The sequence below is a fragment of the Otolemur garnettii genome, unplaced genomic scaffold (genome assembly GCF_000181295.1).
Source record: "Otolemur garnettii isolate 467f Iridium unplaced genomic scaffold, OtoGar3 scaffold00055, whole genome shotgun sequence".
Lineage (NCBI taxonomy): Eukaryota > Metazoa > Chordata > Mammalia > Primates > Galagidae > Otolemur > Otolemur garnettii.
The window spans coordinates 10,948,598-10,968,994 of NW_003852450.1; the positions used below are offsets into that span (position 1 = coordinate 10,948,598).

A 20,397-nucleotide genomic window follows, 5' to 3' on the forward strand; every position below is an offset into this window, starting at 1 on the left:
TCTCTCTCTCTCTCTCTCTCTCTCTCTCTCTCTCTCTCTCTCTCTCTCGGCAAGTCTTAAACTTCTGAGCTCAAGCAATTCTCCCTCCAACAGTGCTAGGATTATAGGTGTGAGCCACCTCACACAGCAGGGCTACTTCTTTTAAAATTCCAATGTTCATGCTTCTCTAATCATGCACCCTAAGAACCATAGTTTGAGAATATGGTAATAGGACAAATGCTTTTCAAAATATAATGTATCTTGGTGATGGCAAAAGGTAACAAACATATTCTTGAACAGCTACACATGTTTTGTTTAAATCATTTTCAATAAACAAATAGATATAACTATTTCAAAGAATCATGAAATAAATTCTTTAGGATTGACATTAATAACTTCTATCATTATACTTTAAAGGATGGTCACCCCTGTTCAGAAACTGTAATAAACTAACAGAACCAACTTGTAAGAGAAAGGCATGGAGGCATGACCACTGAGATAAAAGAAACTGAGCCACTCGTGGTCTCTATTATAGCAGAAGGAGAAAAAATTAGAGGAAGAAAATGGTCAGTAGGGGGGCCAAACATTTCAAGCACACAGAAAACAATGGGTCCCTAAGTTACTTTCAGTACACTAAGATGACTAACAAACAATGAAGCCTGGCTCTTATGAATCAAGGCATCCAATATTATAAAATACATATGCATGAAATATTTATCACCCACAACCTTTCTGGCCTTTCCTATCCTAAGTCTGTCCTCTAAGTGAGAGCTCCTTCTTAAGACTAGCCTCTACTTTGGTAATTTCTTCTCTCTCTCTGATTTTATTTCAGAATGGAATAGAACAAGACTTAATGCTTTATTATTTTAAGGGCAGCAGAAACACTTCACAAATTTAGGCATTCAAATATGCACAATTAGGCACTCAAATATTTGCTAACTTGGATAGGTACTCAAGGCCTTGACCTGGGGCAATGAGAAGCACAATGCCATCACTCTATCGGCAAATCTTCATTAAGCATGTACCATAAACAAAGTAAGATTGTGCTAAATCAGGAGAAGTGTTAATAAAAAAAAAAAAAAAAAAATCCACCATGCCCTCTGTCAGTAACCTTACCAAACTAACACAAAGGCAATATTGCTGTTACAAAACAAAGAACAGAAAGGACCCTGAACTGCAACTCAAGAAATACAGACTCTAGTGGAACATGGATTAATAAATCTATATGCTTGGGTTTCAGCTGATTCTCACATTAAATAAAAAGACCAATCCAGACAATCTTTAAATTTCCTTCCAGTTCAGAAAGTATTTATTTATTTATTTATTTATTTTTTGAGACAGAGCCTCAAGCTGTCCCCCTGGGTAGAGTGCTATGGCATTACAGCTCACAGCAACCTCCAACTCCTGGGCTCAAGCGAGTCTCCTGCCTCCACCTCCCAAGTAGCTGGGACCAAAGGCGCCCACCACAACGCCCGGCTATTTTTTTGGTTGCAGCCGTCATTGTTGTTTGGCGGGTCCGGGCTGGGGATTTGAACCCGCCACCTTAGGTGTACGTGGCTGGCGCCTTAGCCCGTTGAGCTATAGGAGCCGAGCCAGAAAGTATTTATTGAATTATGCACTTATTGTCTCCTAAGAGAAACAAGATGACTATGGTAAATGGAAAACAAGTTAGGAACAGCTGTGTAACAGCAACAATGCAGTATTAACTATATATCACATACATACAGGATACCCAGGGTACATACCTACATCCCTCAGGTACAACCCTTGCACAATCTTCAAGTCTGCTGTTAGGACCAAAAATGTCAGAAGTTTGATAGTCTTTTATATGGCGAAAGACTATGAATGGAAAAGTATAGATTTTTCTTCTTAAATTTTAGGTGTAAGAGTGATTAGAAGCAGAGATGAGGTCATCAGGGTATCCCTGTAAGACTAGGAAAAGAGACAGGAAGAACTTGTTTGACAGAGGCAGACGAGTCCACAAGCCAAGGAAAGACAAGGATGCCTCTGACCCCGGAGCTAAGGGAAAAGCAGGAGGCCCTTTCTCCCTACAGGCTTTAGAGAAAACACGGCACTGTCCACATGCTGATTTCGAACTTCTTTTCCTTCAGGCCTCCAGAACTATGGGAGAGAAATACTCTGTTGTTATAACCAACCCTATTTGCAGTAATTCCTAAGAGCATTCCCAAGAAACTAGTACAGGCGTACCTCATTGTATTGAGTTTTGCTCTCTTGTGCTTCACGGACACCGTGTACTTTACAAACGGAAGGTTGGGGCGACCCAAGTAAGCCTATTAGTACCGTTTTCCACAGCATTTGCTCACTTTGTGTCTCTGCGTCACATTCTGGTAATTATCTCACAATTTCAAACTTCTCCATCATCATTATATCTGTTATTGTGATCTTTGAGAAGTGATCTTTGATGCTCCTATTGTAACTGTTTTGGGTGCCGTAAACTGCACCCATATGAGATGATGGACTTAACAGATAAATGTTTTCTCTGACTGCTCCACCGACTGGCCACTCCTCTGTCTGTCTCTCTCTCTCCTTTAGGCTGCCCTATTCCTGAGACACAGCAATATTGGAATTAGGTCAACTAACAACCCTGTCATGCCCTCTAAGTGCTTAAGTATAAGGAAGAGTGGCATGTTTCTCTCTTTAAACAAAAATCTGAAAATGATGAAGCTTAGCGAGGAAGGCACATCAAAAGCCAAGACAGGCCAAGAGCTAGGCCTCCCAGATCAGTTAGCCAAGTTGTGCATACAATAGAAAAGTTTTTAAAGAAAATTAAAAGTGCTACTCCAAAACAGAACATGATTAGTAGCTGCTGAAACTGGGTGCAGTTTTATTACACTGTTTTACTTTATACATGTTTAAAATTTTCTGTAATAAATAGAACATCTGTGATCCCAGCATTTCAAAAGGCCAAGAAGGCAACAGCAAGACCGCATCTCTAAAAATTAGCCAGGCATGGTGGGCGCCTATAGTCTAGCAACTCGGGAAGCTGAGGCAAGAACATCGTTTGACCCCAAGAGTTTGAGGTTGCTGTGAGCTATGACACAACAGCACTCTACTAAGGGTGACAGAGTGAAACTCTGCTTCAAAAAAAAAAAAAAAGCCAAGAAGGACAGAAGCCAAGTTTAAGACCAGCCTGGGCAACATAGCCAGACCTACAGAAAATAAGAAAGAACTATATAAGCTTAGTGGCGCACGCCTGTAGTCCCAGCCATTTTGGAGGATGAGATGGGAGATCCACTTGAGTCCAGGAGCTCAGGGATGCAATGAGCTATGATCTATTACTGTGCCATTGCACTCTGGCCTGAGCAACAGAGCAAGACCGCATCTTAAAAGAGATTTAGAAAATGAAAAGACAAAAAAAGAAAACACACAAATGATAAGAATGCAAAACAGCCTTATTACTGAGATAGAGGAAGTTTGAGTGATCTAGATAGAAGGTCAAACTAGCCACAATATTCCCTTGAGCCAAAGCCTAATCCACAGTAAGCGACCGACTCCCTTCAATTCTATGAAGGCTGGGAAAAATAAGGAAATTACAAAAAAAAAAAAGGCAGGAAACTATCAAAGGTTGATTCATAAAGCGACAGAAAGAAGCCATCTTCATAATATAAAAGTGCAAGGTAACGTACACACCAACTGATGCAGAAGCTGCAGCAAGGTAGCCAGAAGATCTAGCTAAGATCACTGATGACGGTGGCTCCATTAAACGACAGATTTTCAGTGTAGATGCAATAGCCTTCTAGTGCAAGAAAATTCCATCCAGAGCTTTCATAGTTAGGAAAGTCATCAAGGCCTGACTTCAACAGACACATGCTGACCCTTTTGCTAGGGGGTAATGCAGCCCGTGGCCTTAAGATGAAGCCAGTGATCCTTTACCATTCTGAAATCTGAGGGCCCTTAAGAATCACGGTAAATCTGTTAGGCCTGTGCTCTATAAGCGGAACAAGAAAACCAAGATGGCAGCACGTATGTGTATAATATGGTTTTCTGACTATTTCAAACCTACTACTGAGACCTACTGCTCAGAAGAGATTCCTTTCAAAATGTCACTGCTCATTGACAAGAGACCTAGTCACCCAAGGGCTCTGATGGAGATATACAATGTTATTTTCATGCCTGCTAACACAACATCCGTTCCACAGACCATTGACCAGGAAATCATTTTCACTTTCAAGTATTAGAGTCTAAGAAATACATCTCATAAGGCTGTAGCTTCCAGGAGTTAGTGAATCTTCTGATGGATATGGGAACAGGAAATTAAAAACATTCTGAAAAGAATTCACCATTCTAGATGCCATTAAGTACACCTGTGACTCAAAGAAGGGGGTCAATATTAACATTAACAACAGTTTAGAAGAAATTTATTCTAACCCTCATGGATGACTTTGAGGAGCTCAAGACCTCAGTGGAGAAAGTCATTGCAAGCCTGGTAGAAACAGCAAAAAGTGACTAAATTGTTACACATATCTCAGGATATAACTCCAATGGATGAGGAGTTACTTTTCATAGGTGAGCAAAGAAAGTGGTTTCTTGAGATGGCATCTACTCCTGGCAAAATGCTATGAACATAGCTGAAATGACAACAAATATTACATAAAGTGAGTTGCTAAAGCATGTTCAGGGTTTGAAAGGACCAACTCCAATGTTGAAAGATATGGGTAAAATGCTATCAAATAGCATCACACACTACACAGAAATCTTTGTTGAAAGGAAAAGCCAGTCAATGCAGCAAGTAAATTTTAGAGGTTGCCACAGCCACCCAAACCTTGGACAAACACAACTCTGGTCAGCAGCCATCACCCTCAAGACAAGACCTTCCACCAGCAAAAGGACTATGACTCCCTAAAGCAGGGATCCTCAAACTTTTTAAACAGGGGGCCAGTTCACTGTCCCTCAGACCATTGGAGGGCCGGACTGTGGGCCTGGGACGAGTTGGCTGCTAAGCAGGACAGGCAGCGGCAGCAAAAACACCCTGCGGGCCGGATAAATGTCCTTGGCGGGCTATAGTTTGAGGACCCCTGCCCTAAAGGCTCAGACGATTGTTAGAATTATTTAGTAATTAAGGTACACACATTATTTTTTAGGCATAATCAACTGTACACTTAATAGACTACAGTATAGTGAACAGCCATTACTTTTTTGATTCTTTTTTATTTTTAATTGTTATGGGTACATGACAGTTGTATACCTTTACAGAGTACATGTGATATTTTGATACAGGTATACAATGTGAATTAATCAAATCAAGGTAATTGAGAAATTCATGCAACTCTCCCTTTATTGGGATATTCACTTTACTGTGGTGGTCTGGAATCAAACCTGCAATATTTCCAAGGTTTCCAAGAGCCAGGGCCCAGAGCATCCATTTCCTAGACCATAACAGGCTAGGTATGGTTCTGGAGCCCCCAAAATAACAGCATCTTCCTTATTACAGCTGTATCTTAATCAGAGCAGTGGCTGTGTGGTCAAACTCCTTCAGTGGCCTGGTATTGGGTCCCTTTGCTGGAAACTTAAGCTCCTTCACAATCATCAAATACTATTAAATACTCTGTAACAAACTTTGTCCTACTTTTAAAAATAGCTGTTAAGTAAATGGGAGAACTATGTAATAAAAGACGATCCTTATCAACAGCTAACATATTAAATGTTCAAAGGTAAGTCATAAAATAACAAAGTGAAGTTGAAAATATGTCATTCAACAATTAAAATATTTATCAAATATAAATAGCTTATTGAAACTATTTTATATCTATTTTGAAAATGGCAATTTTCAGTGAATACCACATCTGCCACCTGACTATTCAAAACATGTTTTAACACCAAAGACTGTAAAGAAAATAAAGAAAGTGAATTTTCAGGCTGCTATGAGAATTGAGAATAAATTTCGTTCCATAAAAGTAATCCATCAAAAATATTCATCTGGTATAGTATCTCTCAATTTACATGTATTTGTTGATTAACAAACCATGCCTAGAAATAAACTAGAGTAAGGACATACTGTTTACCTAAAATAAATTGCCTATTCTAGGGTTCTTTACTATATGGCATAGCAGTTAGCTATAAAAGCAATGGAAAATTAGAAATTATAATAATTTTTCATAAACTTATCTATCCAAAATTTCCAATAATAATATAATAAAGGATATACAGCTTTGTTATGGTTATAACCACAGTAAGAATTAGGGCAGCACCTGTGGCTCAAAGGAGTAGGGTGCCGGCCCCATATGCCGGAGGTGGCAGGTTCAAACCCAGCCCTGGCCAAAAACTGCAAAAAAAAAAAAAAGAATTATAGTAATTTGCCCAGGTAAATATGAGGAAAATATTTCAACCACAAAATAAAGAAGCACTTTCTAATAAGCATACTGAAAGAACATTTTTTAATCTCGCCATTTTTGAATCAGTATTTAAAGATCTTTTCGCTACTCCCATTTTTTGTAGTCCCAGACATAACCTGCAAGCCCTCGTGTTTTTTTGACTGCCTGGGGAACTAAGGATTCTTGCCTCTCCCCACTCTTCAAAAACATTCATAAAAACACTAAGACAAATGTAGGAACCATTCAATTATGCATATGGAAATCACAGGGCCAAGGGAAAGGAAAATTCAAGCAGAGAAATGGCAGATACAGGAAGCAGGAAAACCTGGGCCAAACTAGAGTAGGTGACAGGGCCTGTGATCTGAAGAAACTGATGACATGCGATATGCTTCCCACACAAAGGTCCTAAAAATAGAGAAATAGGTGAAATGAAACTAACGTGCAGTGGGCCAGCTACCACAAATTTACAAAGACGTTTCCATGTACTCCTCAAAGCTACCTTACATGAGCGGGCAAAATAAGAATCTAAACAAAGCAAGTAACTCCACCGCAGTCATAAAGTAGGGGACAAACCTAAACTTCATGCCTAGTCTTTTTCACATTATGGGAAACACAAATAATATGTGTGTATGTGCGACAGAGTCAGATAAAGAGGAGAGAGAGGCTGTGGCTGGGGACACAAAACTAGCCAGTAAGCTCTGAATATCCCAGGTCCCACCTAACCTTCCTGAGAGCTGAAAGGTCAGAATTCCATCACACCCAGAACCTACTCCTGGATAGGATTGAGAAATTCGACTGTGTAATTTCAAAGCTGTTAGATTTTCCATTCTACTGCTTCTCCGCAGCTACACCCAGGCCAGCCTACAGCTAACTCTTCTCAAAACAAAGGGAAGAGGTTATATACAAGTATATTTTGTGTATAGGCCCTCTTCCAAAGCACAGGCCACTTGGAGTATTTTTTTTACTGGGGGTTGTGGCGGGGGGAGAAAAAACGATTTTTTCACTGGGGAAAAGTCTTTTATGGAAGACTAAATGAATTTTTCTGAAAAAGAAAAACATCTGATCACCATCTTATGCCAAAAAATTCCCTCTAAAGACAACAAAGCTTCACCTTAGCATACCAATCTGCTTAAAATGAAAACTACTAATCAGATAAGGAAACATACCTTATGATGAGGAAACTCACTCCTCTATCATTTCCTGATAAGGAAACTCACTCTTAATGAAGGATCAGTCAATCAAGTAAAGATAAATGACGGATACCAGATTCCACCCTGATTTAATAAGAAGGCAGTCCCAGAGAGGCACGCATTCATTTCATGTCACAGGATAGGAGTAAGGTCTGGAGAGGCAAAGAACAGGGAAAAAGCCTGCAACGGTGGATAAACCTAAAAGAGGCTCAGATGTTTATGAACTCTGAAATGGAACATAAAATTTGGAAACGTGTAGCCAGGCATTATTCCGAGGGAACTGGGGAAGATCAACAAAGTGTCACCAAGGTCTAACAGGACCAAAAAAATTATAAAATGCTCAGGTGGAAAATTCCCTATCATCCCAAACATCAACAGCCTAGAATCATATTTAGACCCTTGGTATTACCTTATGGGACAGAAGTGAGCCACAAGCCTATTTATATAAATAAAGTTTTATTCGAATATACTTATGCCCATGTGGTCAAAGCTATAAGGGCAGCAGCTGCAACCATATGGCTCACAAAGCCAGACGTATTTGCTATTTACCACCCAGCCCCATAGCGAAGTTTGTAAATCCCTGCTCTATATAAAAGCAGCCTGGAATACAAAAGTAGCTCTTAACTACAATCAACAGAAGACCAAGATTTATAAAAAGGCTTATTTCCCTTAAGTAACAGAAAGTGCTTATTTCTAAATTTCTATAGGATACTTAAGTTTTCTTCATTTTACATATTGTTGCTAATATTTTGGGTGCTATCGCTACAAAACAGTTCACTGCATAAGCTCATTACATAAACAGTATGACTGAGCTATTATCTTGACAAAATTTAAAAAAAGAAGTTATCCTACTCAAAAATATTACAGAATGCTTACTGATCATCTGTCCTTCTCATCCCCACTGGCTGCCAAAACCATGAAATACGTTCTCCATTGAGTTTTCTTAAGAATGAAAACTATTTTGTGAAAATACATAACACAGGGATAATCAAACTACTAATTACCAAAAGAGAAATCAGCAATTCAGAAGTTTTGTAACTCTGTGATTAAATAACATAGGTTCAAAAATTCAAAACTGCCATTATTATATGCTACCAATGCATATATTTGATTACAATTATGTATTGCTTCTCAGCCTTTTGGCTAAAATCAAGAGCACTTACAACTATGTAACTAAATATTATTCATCTATATCCCATATAAAAAATGGGGGAGGAAGTTAAATTGAAACAGTCTCAAAAGGGTAAAGAAATGCCTCTTAAAAAATCTTGCTATATATTTACAGGAATGCTGATAAATTGCTAGTAAAGCAATTCAGAGCAAAGAGTAATTATATCTGTCATTTCCAAGACACCCTCAAGCACTACATTGTTTGCTACCATGTTTTATACACAACACACTGAAATATATACTCTCACGACCCCCCTCAACAAATACTTGAAGGAACTTTGATTGAAACCAGGAATGGAGACAGGGCTGTTCTGTGCAGCTAACAGCTCTCCTACACATTTTTAAATACCATAGCCTATTTTAAAAAATAACAGCAAAAAGAAACAAAACCGAAAAGGAATTTTGGAATTTATTACCTAATTAGGCAACTGCTCTTTCAAAATTGCACTGAACAATCACTATTCTCTTCTCTCCAGATGCCCTGAATGGTAGAAACGTCAGTAATGCTATAGAGATACAACTTGAAACATCAGACAGTTCCTAGGAAAAATAGCCTTTGGTTTTAGAAACACTGTAACCTCTAATGATAAACCACAAATTTCAGTGAAAAAAAAAATCTGCACCTCAGTAAATGCACAATAGTTGAAAAGAAACGAAAAGTGTTTGCAAAAAGAACACAAAACTGTCCATTGCAACCACTCGGAAGATTTAGGGGTGAGGGTAGGAGTATGAACATAAATATTTATACAAACTGTAACAGCACTGCACTTCTGGTCACTTAAAACTACAGTGTTGATTTTTAACTTAGTACCAGGTAGGTTAGTTAAACTAGCATCAAATCTCCCCTCCTCCACTAGGACGTGGCCATCATACCAGAAGCGCTTTCCTCATTCTTGCAGTAAGGGCTGTTTTAGTAGGCTGGAAATGAACTCAGAAATGGTCCAGCCAGAAGAAGATGAAAGGGAGGAAAAGAATGAAGGCTATTATCTCCGTTTGATAATACAGGTATTATCTAAATAAATAAACCTCAATAGTAGTTCATGTTATAAAGTGAGTCTGTACGCCTGTAAACAAAGTTACATTCTTTGTTAAACTGGAAAGCTTTTTAACCGTGAAGAGTCCCAAGCAGTTCTGAAAGCGATTTAGATTCTGACATTTCTTGGTTTTCATTTCCAGATAATTTCAGAGTCAAATCCTTATCAGTCACAGATTATATATAGTCTGTGGACCAACTTGGTTGCTTAACTTTTAATCGAAGTGCTGAAGTTCATGGTGCAGTGGAATCGGAAATGAGACACTTAGGAGAGCTCGGAGGAAACCGAAGCCCCCTCCTCTTTATTGTAGCGTATTTATTTCACAAGGTTATGCTTTAGCCTGGCGTTCCTTCCACAGGCATCCTTGGAGGAGGAAACTGCGGTCCCTTCTCCGAACCCAGAGGCGGAGTAGGAAGTACCCGCCCTCCAGAGCGCAGTGTCCTCGCTACACATTGGCCGCAGAGGCCATGGGGCTCCACAGGGCGGGGTCTGTCGCCGCTGGGCGGAATCTCAGGCCAGCACCTCCCGGAGGATCCCCCGGGCTCCTCCACGCTGACGCGCCCTCTCCTACCACCACCACCAAGAAAGCGACCAGCCGCCTCAAAGGGGCCCTTTGCCTTTGTTATTTCGCTGGGCCTTCCTCTCTCCATCCCCACGTAGTTTCTGCCCCTTTGATTCTTCCAAGAGGCAAAGCTTTTTCAGAGTTCCAACTTCTCACCCTCTGCCCAGCAAGCTCCCAGTGCAGGAACTAGAGGATGCTGCAGTTCGGGGAGTGAAGCATGCTGTGAGATGGATCTCCCCTAAAGCAGCAAGGGATTCCTTTCCTTGGAAATGACGTTTAAGTGGTATATTAACCATTTCAAGAGCACTGACCTTCACCAAGTGGTACAAGCCAAGAATACTCAGCAAGAGTTGCTCCATTTAGCCACACTACAGGGTTAAATCTATCTGTCGTTTTACTACAGTTTTCAAGGCCTGATTGCCTGTCCTACACACATGAACTTTCAGAGTGCAGGTACTATGCCATTCTTCTACCACACCAGCAGCAGCTCAAGGTCCTAAACAGATTTATAACACATACTCTGTTCTTTATTCTGTAATGGCAGCTGACAAGACATATTGTTGTCGCCTGTAGAGGGTGTGCATATTCCTGAAACTGCAACTGCCTTGGAGAAAGAAATAGAAACAGTGGTTCTAATTATGATGAGTACACAATGCTTTACAAACCATGGAAATCTCATGTGTTGAACTGCATCCTTGAGCTCCAGAGCTCTAAGAGAAAAGTCATTACATTTCCGTAATATATTTCTCATTTCCAGTTAAGTCACCAGAATTGCTCAAGGACAGGAACATATATCTTACCACAAACTAAGTCTATTTTTAGTATTCCCCCCTCCCCAAAAAAAGACTAAAGCTATGGGAGAACTCGATTTATATTTGGTATCTCCCGTCTCAAGGCCTATAGAGTATAAAGGAAAGAGACAACAGGAGTTCTTTAGATGTCATTGCAGCATCCTTTAGTTGTGTTCACTTCTTGACACCGTTCTGGAGTCATGCGATCTTCTCGCTTTTCTCCTTTTTCCCTAGAACTCCCCTTGTCTCTCTGACTTTGGCCTCAATTTTCAATTTCTTTCTTTTCCATTGCCACCATCATCACCAGTGTTTGCTACTGTCTCACAGCAATCCCTCTCTCCGACACTTTATAATTCTGAATCTCTCTAAAGTTTATTCTCCAGCAGGTCTCTCACGCTCCCTGGACTTCTCAGGGCACCACAGATCTTTCCCTATCTGCCTGGCTTCCACCACCCACTCTCTCTCCCAGTGAACTTCACTTTTCTAAGTCGGGCTACTGCCGAACCCTGACAGACTGACTTAACCAATCCGCGCCGGATAAATAACTGACGCAGCCAATGAGCATCCGCCGGGAGGCGGGACTTCGCTGAAGTTCCTCTGGTCCTGAAACCAGGACCTGTTGCTGCCGCCGCCGTGACCGCGGAGTTTCTTAGTTACCGCAGCGGCCTCAGGCCGGCAGAGCCAGGGCTAGTCGTGCAGTTTCCATCACCCGCTCCAACCACTGCCAAGAAACGGGACCGAAACTCCCACTCGGCTCAAGCGCGGCGCGCCCCGCCCCACGTCCCCCAGCGGGGGGTTCCTGGAGGCCGCCCCGCGCGGTCCCGACCTCCCTGTCCCCGCCACACTCCCGCAGGCAGCCCCACCCGGCAGCGGCCGCCCGGCCTGGACGCCCGAGCTCTGGGCAGCGACTCACCAGGAAGTTGGGAGTTTTCCGTTCTCCCGCCCGCGAGGCACCCACGGCGGGCGGGCGGGCGGCTCGGCCAGGCGCCGCCGCGTAAAGGCTCGCTGGGCCGGGGGCTGTGGCTGCGAGGCCCGAAGCCGATCAGCCACCTCCGGCCGCGCCGCCCGCTGCGGACGCTGCAGGCGCGGGCACCCACCCTGCGCTCGGCGAGGCGCGTCCCGAGTGCGAGCCTAGCGGCGGCCCATCCTCCCGCAGCTCCCGCTCCTCCTCCCGCGGCCTCCGCTGTCAGGAGTGTAAACATCCCGGCATCCCCGAGGAGAGGGGCGGGGCGGCCGCCGGCCCCTCCCCGCGCCCCGCGTCCCGCGCCGCCGGTCCCGGCCGGCTGCTCGGGGCAAGTTTCCCGCTTACCTCCCCGGCGCCCGGGGCCGCAGAGGCAGAGCCGGGACCTTCCCCCGCTGGAGCCGACGCAGCTCGGGAGGTCCCCTCTCGGCAAAGCTCTGCCCTAAGGCCTGCCGCGGTGTGCGGCTTGGCGTTCTGCCCCCAGGGCCACCTTTCCTCAGCCCGGGTCAGCTGCTTTCTAAAGAAAGTGCTTTTTCCTCGTTTATATTTAAATGCTTCCACTAGCGAGGGGTGAACCGACTTTGGTGATCTTCCCGTTCTTCTTCTGGACCACATTTTGATCCTATCCTCTTTTAACCGGGTGGCTTAAACAACCTCCACGTTTAATTGTGAGTGCAGGAAGAAGAAGGGTCGTTTTCTGATTTTGGCAAAGCAGACTTTGCGTTATTAAGTGTCCCAGAATAGACGACAGTGGCTTTTAGGACATTCTGAAAGGTGATCTACCTGATATGGGACAAGGAATCTTTGAAAATAAATATATGTATTTAATAATATAGGACGATCAAGCCTCAGTTAAATAGCACAGTGTTCAAAAGGTCTGGAAGAACTGAAGCTACTGCATAGTCTCTTTGTAAAATGTTATCACCTTTCTGGTGGATAGGGAGAGTTGTTCCCAGCCACTAGCCTACTGGCCTCCAGTGAACGCTAATGGAAAATAAGAGGTGCTGGCCAAAGAGACTCTTGTCCAGAAATCCTTGTTTCAAAATCCAATCCTTGTCTAACTGCTTTTCTGTTCATCTCCTCACCAAGCTTTCTCTGAAAAGGCTCGTTTGGCCCATGAAACACATTAATTACAATCTTTTATATGAATTAGTGTTTATATACCTAATTACTATGCAATACATACCTTTAACATCAGGTTAACTTTGCTGTAAACAATACTTGATTTGACTTAAAATTACACCAAGTTTTCATATTTTGTTACTCATAGACCTTTGCTGGCCCCACACAATTAAAAATTACAGGTAATATTGATTATCGAAACTATTTTTTCTCCAAAGGCTAACCTAGACTAGATGTTACCATACCGTGTTTAGTGTAAATGCAGTTTTTCTGTAGGGGAAGATGTTTGCTAGGAAAAAAAAAAAATGTCTTCCGGAAGAACGATGATGAAGTAATATTAAAAATAATTCTCCTTTGAAAAAGATACCTACCCACTAGGGTAGACCAGAAAGGTCTAGCCTACTTGACTCAAGCATAGTGCTGGCAACAGGTGTATTTAAAAGCTACTAGTGACATTGGCAGCCACTGAATTTGGCACCAAAATGGTGATGAGCCTTAGTCAAGCTGTTGAAATGTCTGGACTAAACTGGGCCAAGAGGAGGAAGTCAAAGTGCAGACTGCAGACAACCCAAGAGAGATCACTTTTCTCTGGCCCTGGCTATGGTCACTGTACAGTGTCAGAAAATAAATCTTTATCTTGCTTTGGAAATGCCCATGAAAAATATTAGAAAGTTACTTTTTCACTTCTAATGACCACTTGCATTTAATTTAATAATTGTTAGTGAATCATACAGATGAACTCCCCATTAAAACAGGAAAATTGGCCTCAGTTTTGTCCTCACATCAAATCCTTAGAATTCAACATCACAGAAAGACAAGTCTGCCATGTCCCAATTATCTACCGTATTTTGAGAATACAATTCATGGTTAAAAATAGTGGCTTACTGACAGTGGTTTTTCCTGGCCACTTTCTGGCTATTGTTGTAGTAGTTATAAAATTGAGGAAACATTTCAATATACTATGTATATGTTTTAAATGTAGGGAAATGTAATATTTTATATGGGTTGCAAAACAGGAAACAGTACAACTGGCAGTTTATATTTATATTATATCATGATTTCCTTTGGTCAGCGCAATGCAACTGAATTTCTGTCACCTGCCTCTGAATATAAAAGCCAAAGGGCCAATATGCAGTGGGCAATAAGTCACAGCAATGAAGGAAATATATTCAGAAATTATTTCCCCTTTCATCCTGGTACACTTCATCCTTGATGTGGAGCCAAGCTATTAAGCCACTTAGCAGTACATAATTTCCTCAACAGTGATACGTTTTCAATCACGAGTGTCCAAAAGCACCTCTCATTTATACTAACAGCCAGCTATGGTACTATAGTCATCAAATATCAAAGATAATTTTTTGAACTGTAGGTTTCTCTGGAGTATTTTTATGTGTATGTATGTCTACCTGGAAAAGGAGGGTGAAAAATGTCGTGTGATTTCCCAGTGCTAAACGTAAAGATCTCAAAGTCCTGTGTACTTTCCCTGTTCTTTCTCAAACTACCTGTTCTGAACGATTCTCTTCTGTTCTCCTCAGTTCAATTCTGGGCTGCTACCGATCTAGTCAAGTTTGAGCAATTGTCTACTCCCTACAAGAAAAGAAAATGGAAGATAATGATTGTTTTTGTTTACTTTTAGTATTTCCTCATAAGTTGAGAAACGCTTCAGCTATAGAGCCAAAGGTATATCCCTAATAAAGTCAATACAAGAGGCGAAAAGTAGTATTTAACGTTGTTTTCATCTTTGTAAGCCTCTTTTTTCATACATCAGCTCTTATTGATTACAACATTTCTTCATTGCCTCGCAGCTTTCTGGCTAAGATCAAGTGTAAACAACTCTTCAATCTTTTTTATTTTCAGCTGTTCTACTTAATGGCAGAAGTGCACTTTAAAATACCTCAGTAATTATTTTTTCAGCAGTTCAATTATAGTGTGAATGTTCAATCTATTTGGAAATAACAGGATGTGAGTGAAACCAGATTTGGAATCATGCCACATCAAATCCAAAGATGTACTGAAAGCAGATGCTGCACTATTTATAACAATGAGCCTAGTCAATCATAAACAGCCTCAACAATCCTCCATAATTCTGCCACTGAATTACCAGCGGATGACATTCAAGTTACAGAGACATTTTATTTTCTAAGTCGCTCTGTTGTATCAGCTTTTCCATGCAAAAGTTAGCATTATAGAGAGTAAAGAGCACCTGGGATAACACTTCAGAACAAGCACAGTATCATTTACAAAGCTTGAGAATTTGGGGGGGGGGCGGGGGGGAATTAGATATGTACTTTAAAAACTGCATGAAGTGCCAGGTCTTCCTTAAAAGAAAAGGCAAGAAACTTTAAATTCGTAAGCCATTCAGGCACTGGAGAAGGCAAGCCAATATTTATCTATAGGCTTATGGGATAATCTGTTCTTTGAACGGGTAGAAGAGGACAAACAGTAGAATGTCATTCATAGGAACTGCAAACAATCCTAATCAGACAATAGTGTTATATATTTACCTTCCGTTTTATTTACTGCAATATAACTAATGGGTTTATTTAATATGTAGAACTTTATAAATTATTTTAAGGGTATTTATACATATATAATATTTTTAATAATTTAAAACTATTTATTCATTTAATGAAAAGTTCGAACCACCAAAATATGCCACACCTTTTGGGGGTGGGACACAAGCATAAGAGGGACTTTACCTAACAACTGCAATCAATGAAACAGGTTCTTTGTACCCTCAATGAATCCCCAACAATAAAAATTAAGAAAATAAAAATAAAATACTGTTTTTATTTTTTTATTGCTCAAATTAAAAGAAAAATAATTTTCTGACAACAATAACAAAAATACTTTATTTTCTAAATTAAATGAAATTAATATTTCATCAGGTCTATTCCTAAGTACTATAGGCAGTATGTTTTACCATTTTACAATAGGAAGTTTGAAAATATCATAATGTAAATATGACTGGAATAAAAATCAAATCAGATGTCAATGGTTAATTTTCTGTTTAAAGTTTTAGAAATGCATTTCTATAATTACTAGCTAACCAAGCCTTTATTATTATGACCTGATTGGTGATGTTATTATAGGTCTTGAAATCTCAATATACAGAGAGATTATTCTAGGTCAGAATAATCATATAGTCTGAATCTTTGCTGTTTATCGCTTAGCTCTTAAAGGCCAGATTTCAGAACCTAGTATTTTAATTCCTCTTATGGATATTCTATGTATTTTTTTGTTTTATGATTCTTTGAAATTATGTTTACATAAACTATACAAAATTAAATGCCAACATCTTCATTTGTTTTTTCATATATATTGAGACGACCAGTTGCTATATTAAGGGATTTTCATGCCATAATGAGGCAACACCTTATGAATCAGTTCTAGGGACAGGGCAACAAGCTTGGGATGGAATTCCAGCAGTGGTTTACCCCTGGGGTTCTACCTAGAATAATAGATTGTGATCTGGTACCAAAGAAAAGATGATAGGACTGAGGTGGTAAGTGGAGATGCCAACAATAACAAACTAAACAGGTGTTTTCCAGGTATCCACTGGCAGCAAGAGAACAAGCTGATGTACTAGAAGGTTCACTACTCACCTTCACCAGAAAAGACAGTGTAATAAAGTGTCTTAACGTGAAACATGAAAAATTTACAAAAGATGTAGCTTAGAATTTACTTCAAGAAAGGATTCCTAAATTTTCAGGGTAGGCCCTCAAATATCCTTCTCTAATTAAATGTTAAAATGGAACACAACCGGCTCGGTGCCTGCAGCTCAAGTGGCTAAGGCGCCAGCCACATACAACTAAGGTGGCAGGTTCGAATCCAGCCCAGGCCCACCAAAAACAACAATGACAGCTTCAACCAAAAATAGCCGGGCATTGTGGCGGGTGCCTCTGGTCCCAGCTACTTGGGAGGCTGAGGTAGGAGACTCGCTTGAGCCCGGGAGTTAAAGGTTGCTGTAAGCTGTGATGCGATGGCACTCTACTCAGGGGGATAGCTTGAGGCTCTGTCTCAAAAAAAGAAAAAAGGAACACAACCCATCTCTCTGGCCTGGTTTAAATGTAACCTGTCCGGAAGTAAGAAGATGAGCAAATCACGCAAGCTTACATATACTTTTCTTGGCCCTACGGCCCCAGGGAAACATGGAAGTCCGTCAAGGTTACTCTTGGGTCAAGTCTGTTGCCCTGGGTACAAGCCTTTGTTCTCAATGACTGTCATGTATTAAGTATCAATGTTTAGGTTTCTAGTCTAAAGTTGATAGCTGTTAGTGGAAGTGTTTATTTTTCGATCTGAAACTTATAATTAACATGTTAGCTTTCATTCCTTTGGTTCTTAAATGTTTTTGATTTTTATCTCACTGTGAAAGTGTGTTTGGTTTTGGGATTTCATACGCAGCCTCTGGGGATAAGTAGGCAGTCTGAAGAAAACCGAAGATAAGCTTCGCTAAGAGGGAATAACAAGAGGGAACACACTTTAGATTAAGTAGGCCAGGAATGCTTCTTTAAGGAAGTGACATTTACAGTAAGATCTGAGCATCTACAGAAATCATCAAGGTACCGCGCCAAGGTCCCAACACAGCTGTTTTTCCTTCCCTCCACCTGGAAGAAAGGCCTGGAGGAGCTTATCAGCCTGGGAATACAAGATGTCAACTCAGGGGCTTCTCTTTTATTAACTTGGAAGCAGCAAAATTAATGTTGAACTAAGTATATAAAGTTTCCATCTGTGAAAAGGAAAGTTGGAAGTTTTCTACCAAGAAAGCCTCAGAATTATGCCTATGCTTTATGAAAGATATGTAATCATTCTTTTCTACCCTCTTTGTTGCTTTCCTTCCTCTCTCCCTGCCTCCCTTGCCCTTCCCAGGGTCTCCTTCCCTTCCTCCTTCTTCCTTCTGACAATGTTAAGTTGCTTGCATGCATTAAGACTCTTATCAGATTCTACAAATACAGATTTGTATTGTTTCTAAATCACTATGTTTTGACATTTAACATCTGCGATATTCGAATATATCTTGTATTTGATGGTATTTTAGAATCAATGAACTATGATACAATGGTACTAAAATGGGACAGAGCTGCAGAGATAAAAAGGTGGACCCCACTTTGATGCAATAATTGATAAAATTTATTACACCTGCAGGTGTAATGACCACAAAGTCATTCAGCACCGACTGGCAGGTGAAGTGCCTTTTTATACCATTATTTTGCAGGGTCAGCAAGCTAGCGCAATACAGAAGCCAATCATAGCATTAGAGCGGGTCGCAAGGTGAAGGTACATGTTGATTCATACATCACAAGATACACATTACTTCATCATCATTAAGATGGGGTACATCATAAGGGGTTACACAATTCAGGGTCGGGGTACATCCTAACTTAAGATACGTTAACTCACAAATCATCAAATGAGGGGTATTGGGTAAATTTCCGAGAACAGCTTGGGCCTTAAACCAACTTCACCCGTTTTCACTCAGGGCTCACCCCTCCCTCCCTTCTTTCCCTTATCTTCTTGAGTTCCTTCCCAGAACTTAACTTCTCCTCCCTTGGGGGTGGGGGGGGCCTGAGGCTAAAAGGCTTAGAAGAAGTTCTTTTTACAAGTATATGAGGTTTGTTGCATTTCTTACTAGTCCTGGAGGTTAGGGGCTGGGGGCTTGGTTATTACAGTACATAATGATTTCTCTCTGTTTTAAGAGAAATAGTTTAATCAAAATCTGGGCATGAATTGCAAGTTATAAGTAAATTGTTTGCAGGATTAGGGAGGAAAGCACTAAATCGAACCTATCTACTTATTCCTGTGCAAGCTGTTCTATTTAGAATTATATACTTCACAACTGAATATTTATGATATTTCATTGTTTTAATAATTTTCAAAATCAGGAAATTATGGGAAAACTAGTAATAAAAAATGATTTAAACTAAACTTCAAACACACATCTGGTAATTTGGTCATTATGAAGAAAGCACCTATCACCACCAAGTGGCTTTGTAGATTAATTGCAGGAAAGAATAGGTTAAAAAAACTTTTTTTTTCTTTTGAAAGAAGATAGTTGACAAGCAGATTTTCTCCCAGCTGATAACAAGTAGGGGAGAATAAGACAGGCTATTACCTCCACATTTTCAATGGATGAAATAAGAAAGAAGAGCAAATGCCCAAAATAGATAGGAGTAACAAATAATTGTGATTCAAGCTAGTTCAACAAAATGTTTGCCCCAGGACATTTGCTGGAATCATTGCAAAAGAATAGAATATGATCCCACTGCTCCCCAGTGCCTTCTCAGCCATAGGATAGGGAGATAAATCATGCTGAGACTTCTCAGTTACACACGTCATACATTGGTTTTCAATTTTAATTTGCCACTTAAATAAGCTTTCTATTTCTGAAGTCTAAGGAGTCCTAACAAATGTCGTATCACATGACATCTATCTAGGGAAGACTGACACTTGAGTCTCGAGAATCTTTTCCTTGGAAGACAGGCAGGTAAGAGAAAGGAGACCAGTGGTAGACTGTGCCATTTTTGCCTTCTGTGTGCTTGGCCCCATTGTAAGCCTCTGCTTTCAGAGCCTGAGTACTGTGTGCTATTGGAGCAGGTAGATTCAGAAAAAATGGAATAGCTGCTCCTTCTGCAGAAGCACTTTGACAATCTCATGTACTTGAAATCAACTCTAAGTCTTAGACCTTTGGTACTAGATCTATGGAGGCTAAGATTGGAGTTTCTTGAGTCCTTTTAAAATCCAAAAGCCATACACAGCTCTATAATAATATCTCATACCTTGCCTGGGGAGCAAACCCAAGCAGAAAGATATTCTAAATTTTATAATGAGGTCAGAAACTTCCTTAGGATTACATTTAGTGCCTGCCTCTGCTCCCAAATATCATGACTACTGAATCAGAGACTCTCTTACTCCTTCTAGAGAATTCATAACCCTCTGAAACATTCTGCAAGTCTTATTCACCTCATCTCTAAGATAGGCTTAATGGTATTTAACACAAATAGTTGCCATGAGTATTGAATGAGATAATGTATGTAAAGTGCCCAATCAAGATTATTATACTGGGCAGAGCCAAGATGACAGACTGCAGCCAGTTTTTTACAGAGGCTCCCGTCCAGAAGGAGGCTTAAAGGACAGAAGTTTAGCAAGGGAGCTGATGGTTTGGAGCGGAGTGGAGAGAGAAGATTGAAGAGTGCACTTCAACCTTCCTGAGGCGAGCTGCGACCCCAAAAATATAACCCCAAAAGGTACAAAATCCA

General features: G+C 40.7%; 1 protein-coding gene across 1 annotated transcript in view; it reads right to left on the minus strand.

Annotated features, from left to right (window-relative positions):
• NEK7 (NIMA related kinase 7) overlaps positions 1-12,289 on the minus strand; it is a 148,119-nt gene extending 135,830 nt beyond the window's left edge. Inside the window, exon 1 of the mRNA XM_003792306.2 lies at positions 11,972-12,289. The gene's annotated coding sequence lies outside the window, so the exon portion shown is untranslated. The remainder of the gene's footprint in view (positions 1-11,971) is intronic.
• Between the last annotated feature and the right edge of the window lie 8,108 nt (positions 12,290-20,397).